The following is a 6,067-nucleotide window of genomic DNA, read 5'->3' as shown; positions in this document are numbered from 1 at the left end:
AATCCATAGTCATTCACTCTGGACCCCCCCCCCCCAATGAATTCACCTCTACCCTGTACCTTATTAGGGGTCCAAGACCAAGGCCGTGGAACCCGATTGGTTTCTAGAGATTTTCCATTATCCATTTTTCTTGTTCTTCTCCCACCAGAGCCTAAAGCGCACATGATGGGGGTGTGCCATTTTCAGGACTGGTCCAAAACTCTGCAAGAACCTCAGGTGCAACAATTGACCCAATTCCATCTCTAGGTGGCGCTATAGCGGTCGGACCATCTGAGGGTCCAAAATGTTTTTTACGAAAATTGTCCACTAGGGGGCTCATGTACAAATATGTTTATATCTCATGAAAGGCTCATCCAATTTTGATGAAATTTGGAGGGTACCATGTAAGCCCACTCCTGAAGCCACACCTATAGTGTGGTACTGATTGGTTTTAAATGGGCGGGGCCTATGGGACCCATGTTTGGATTCACCACTTACACTAATCGGAGCAACTTTAAATTTACAGGTAGGGATGAGCGAGTACAGCATTATCTGTATCTGTATCTGTTTACCACATGAATTATCTGTATCCGGATCCGTACTCGGACTGGGCAGGGCCTAACCCGGAAGTGGTCAGATTTAACCCGGAAGTGGGTCGGGTTCTCTTGAAATGTGCGGAGCTTTAACCGGTATGTTATTTAAGCATGCAATTGATATGAGTTGATGAAAAAAAATGTATATTTATTGCTGATTTGAAAACTACTTACATGACAGCATCGAGCTTCGGATCAATGGTGTTGTCATGGTAACAAACAAACTATATACAGAACGTTTTGCAACAATGAATACAACACATGCAGTTGCAATTATGTAGTAAAATGTAATGAACAAGAGTTTTCATACTCAATATAACTTTCTTTTTTTAACTTTTTATTTTTTTATGATCAGTGTGATTTTTTTTTTTTTTGGTTCTTTTTTTTATTTTTTATTTCCACACCAGGTATATGTGTGTGTGTGTTGTGTGGGGGTGTGTGTGTGTGTGTGTGTGTGTGTGAGAGTAAGAGAGAGACACAGAGAGAGAGGGGGCGGGGGGCAGCTGACAGTAAAAAAAAAAAATCTCCGATGGCAGAGACGCAACGGGAGTTGCATTTAAACCAAGCAGCATGTCTGAAACCCACGTTCACCAGACATCTACTGGTTACTATGTAAGGACTACAAACCCCACGTTCACCAGAAATCTACTGGTTACTAGCCTATGTAAGGACTACAAACCCCACATTCACCAGAAATCTACTGGTTACTATGTAAGGACTACAAACTGTGGGATATTATACTGAGGTATTGTTATTATTGTGAGAAATTGTACTCAGATATTGTTATCATGTTTAGACACTGTGAATGAACTTATGCATAAGTTAATGAAACAGAACTCATATCAGACATTGAATGAGGGAGAAAATGTACTGTTGCTTGGCATCCAGGTGGGGGCGATACCCTGTTGGCAAAACATTACATTTACAAGAGAACCGGATGCAGTAAGGCCAGAAAGCCACGTGTTCACTCAAAATGGAGGCAAACAAAGGAAATCCCACAGGAAACAACCCCCAACACACGCACACACCTACACATTGCCGAAGAATGTAAACAGGAAGTCGCGCCCACCCAGCCAATAGAAATACAGTTTCTAAGACGATATGACCCGCCTTGTGAGCTTTTAACCAATAGAGCTCCTTAAGAGAAGTGATATAATAGCAATACGCCACTGTTTACGGGGCCTTTTTTGTGAACCTCTGAACTAGTCATGTTCCATTGAGACCCGTGCACGTATTTATTGTCCGGAATGCATTGCTCTGTTTTATTAATAAATCGTTTGGTATACATAATCAAAGCTAGAGTGATTCTTAGTACTTGAGTCCCGACGTTTGGGACCCTCCAAGTGGAATTCGCAACAATTTGGTAGCAGAGGATGGTTTCGAGTAGTGGGTTAAAACTTAGGAATTCACGGAATCAGGATTAGAAGTTGTTTAAACTCCGGGTCCAGATTCCACGGACAGTCCACGTCTGCCGGAAAGAGACAAAAAGGAGGCATTTTGTGCAAACCAGAGGGAATGGTCACTGAGAGCTCTCTAAAAAAGGGTAAGCCGAAACTGTTTCATCAAATTCAGCATATTGTATAATAGTATAAACCAAATTAAGTGATCAGACCTCCGGGTGAGTACATATGTAAAAAAAAAAATATAGACTAAAAATTATTAAGTGTTTTGTGGACATTGAGCAAAAGCATCCGTTTTTTCTGTTGAATGAGTGTGAGTGATAAATATGATACATAATTGTATGGAGCTACGCTGTGTGTTGAGGGTCGATAAACCTACAGTAGACTTGCTTTAGTAGGATTACTGATAGGAGAAGGCCTGAAACGCGATTTGCGAGCCAGCGTCATAGACGATTTCCAATTATTGGAGCTGGTCTGTGAGTGATTCGATAAACTTGTCGGTAGATTCGCTGCAAAATCGTATGCTGATGAGGGAAGGTCACGGCACAGCCAGCCAGTTTTTCGGGGTAGTGGCTCCATCCATAAGGTGCGCCACCGCGTGAAAGTGCGTGAGTGGGGAAAAAATAGAGCTGTTGAAGGATGAGTGAGTGATAAATATGATTCCATGATTGTATGGAGCTACGCTGTGTGTTGAGGGTCGAATAACCTGTTAGTAGACTTGCTTAGTAGAATTACTGATGGGAGGGAAAACCTGAAACGCGATAGCGAGCATTGTTCATAGGTGATTCCATTAGAGTACTATACGCGAGGGATTCAAAACTTGCCGGTAGGAGTGATTGACCTACATGCCGAGGGAGGTCTCGACGCGTACAGAGCCAACGTTCACCATTTTGGAGTCTCGGTCCATAAGACTGAGTTCAGCGAATGAGATAATGACGATTCCATAAATTCTTTTGGGGCACGTGGCGCGAGAGATTCGAAAAACCTGCAGTGTTACTGTGAGGGGAAGGTCGGACCGCCCACGTGTCAGTGTTTGTCTAGGGAGAAACCGGCCCATAAGGCAGTTCTTAAGCGGATGTAGAGAAAGAGATAATGGTTGTTGAAACGTAATGTATTTGTTAAAGTTTGGAAAAGCATGGTGGTGTGAGCCGATGCGTGAATTGACCACGCTATGGTCCGTCTGTGGGTGCTGCTGTTGAAACATAATGTTGGATAAGTTCCGATAGGGTGCTTTGGGGTTATTGAAAGTAGAAAAATTTGGAGGGAAAAAAAGAGAGGGAAAGAGAAAAACGGGGGGTGCAGAGGAATTTTGCAGAGAAAGAGGGGGAGAGAGAGGAAAGGAGCAGAGGGGAGTGAAACGGGAGGGGCGTTTGATTGAGGCAGTGAGAACGTGAAGGGAGAGACCCAATGGCGACATTTTATGGAGAAAAGTTGGTATACGCATTCGGTTAGAAAATGCACAAGGGTGATAGCAAAAGGGGGAAAAGATTAGTAACAGCATGGGAAAGGCTGGTTGGATACCGGTGGAAAGGAGTGCCAACTTTTCAAAAGACTAAAAAAAAATAACTGCTAGTCAACATCATGTTAAACTATGCTAAGCGCGCTGAAAAAGTCGAAGAAGAAGGAGGCCGAATCCGCGCACTAGGCCAAAACGAGCTGCCAGAAGAGAAGAAGAGGATTGTTCATGGCCCTGGCCCCGCCTAGTGGCCCCCATTTCAGAGTCAACTGTTACCCAATAACAGCACGAAGATACCCCATCCCAGGATAAATCAGAAACATAACATAGATCACACCCAGAATTGACACTTCACAAACCACCCCACCACTCCATAAAACCGTGGGAAAAACCATAACAAGACCAGACAAAGCCACCAACCCATTCACCCACGCGACACAAGCACAATGGTCCAGGTGACCCACAAAGCGTCTATGTTTTTTTGCCATGGCCCAGGTGATGGGGCCCCACCACAAGTTTCTCGGCACCCAACCACAACCGCCTGGGCCACCCACAGATACAATTACACTGTGGCCAAACACCTGGCCTAATAGAGGAAGAGGAGGAAGAGGTCGAGGGCCTACCTACTAGAGGCAGGGGGGAAGAGAGGGACATGGACAAAGGACGGACACACATATTACTGTTACATGTGGACAACCAGGACATATGCCAGGGACTGCCGACACAACTGTTAGCACGAAGGGAGACAGAATTCGGGGCGAGGCAGCAGCCCCGCAATTCAGCAACACCCCAGCCGTGGACGCCAACTGTGCTAAACCAAGCCGGGCACAGTGGATGACCGCCAAGCAGGGTTTATCACCACCCACACAACGACGCTCTGACAACGACGGCACACCACTTTCACCTGAGTGCGAGTCCTATCACGCTCGACAATCAATGGACGCAGTAGGCTATCATGTTGGCTGCATGGAGCCACCTTTTCATGTGAAATCAGGGGTCTTCCCTCTCTCCAAAGAACTCAAATCCATTATAGGGGTCACTGGCAAACCTCAGTCCAGTCTTTACGGAAACAATTACAGCCAAGTACCAACCAACAGCAGGTTCTCCAACCCTTCGTGATTATCCCTATGCCAGTTCATCTATCAGGAGGGACTATGTGCAGTTCGGTGGATGAAACTTCCAGGGGAACCCAATCTCAGTAGAAGTGCCGCATCAACTCCAAGACCCTGTTGAGATCATGACGATGACAACCCGCCACCAGTTCCCGGACACCAGATTGTTTATTGGAACGTTTTTCCATCGGACGATGTCACCACGTCCAGCAGTGGCAAAGTTATTGTCTCCTGTTGCCCTCACCAAGCCGATGGGCTCTTTCCCGTTCCAACCAGCTGTTTCCAAGCCATCAGTATAGATTTGGTAATGGGAGAATGATTTTTCGATCAGATAATGGCACCCATGTAACAACCAGGTGTTGAGAGGAAGCTTGCGCTGCTCTGGGGAATCACACACTCATTGGGTTGGCGGGGGTTACTCCACAGCTCACAGGGATGGTGGAGAGGGCCAACCAAACGTTGGAATGCTAAGATAGCCAAGGTCGCCATGAGAGCAGGATTTTAAGTGGGTGGAGGCCTTTCCCTCGGCACTCATGGCCCTGAGAGATGCAAAGGGTGAGAGACGCACCTTCCCCCACGGAATCTTCACTGCAGGACCAACATGACCAGGTTCACACCCAATAATGGAGTCAATGCCTTTATTGGATGTAAAACAGGTAGAAATGTCTGCATTACATGAATGAAATAACATCTTTGGTATCGGCCCTCTCTACCCAGGTGGAGAAAGAAGCCAGCCACCCACTCGAACGAGAGGCAGACAATTAAGGTAGCGAGATGGGTCCGGGTTTAGGTCCAAGAGGAAGTGGGCCAACCACAGGTGGAATGGGTCCACAGTGAAGGCGTTTACTTCACACTCGGTCCAGGGCAAAGGTAAATTGGGCGCAACCTTTTTTGGCACCACCTGAACAGTGTGACCCGCAGATCCTCAACCCGTTTTAGAGGACACACATTTGATAAAAAAGGCAGGGGAAATAGAATTACTAAGCGCTGCTTAGAAGTCAGACAGTCCTCAGTCGGGAAAGAGGGCACCAAGCTAAAACAAATGTGGCTTTGGGGAGCAGAATGTCGTGATAAATTGGGCATGATGGAATAGGGGCGGGAATGATAATGTGGGGAATAGAATCACAATTACAGGATGATATAACTGAATTCGAGGACAATGCCAAAATGGATCTCATATTCCAAATTGGAATAAAATAATGAATGTTAGAAGTAAACATGTGTTTCCTCAACAGGTCTTTAATGCTCATAATACCGCGGAAGCAGGCACCACCCCATAAGGGAACTAGGAACCAAGATAAGGGAGACAGGGGGATAAAAAACGAGGGACAGAAAAATGATCAGTCTTTCAGTAAATTCTACAATAAGACTGGCCACAATGTCTACGGTGGGCACACATGGAATCAAACCAGCAGTAAAAAAATAGGGCGGCTGGGGCTCGGTGGTAGAGGGTTGCCTGTCAACGAAAGGTTGGGGTTCCAATCCTGCCCCTGCAGTCATGGCGAAGTGTCCTTTGAGCAGGCACAT

Source organism: Etheostoma spectabile, chromosome 22 (assembly GCF_008692095.1).
Source record: "Etheostoma spectabile isolate EspeVRDwgs_2016 chromosome 22, UIUC_Espe_1.0, whole genome shotgun sequence".
Lineage (NCBI taxonomy): Eukaryota > Metazoa > Chordata > Actinopteri > Perciformes > Percidae > Etheostoma > Etheostoma spectabile.
This window is presented reverse-complemented; position numbering follows the sequence as displayed.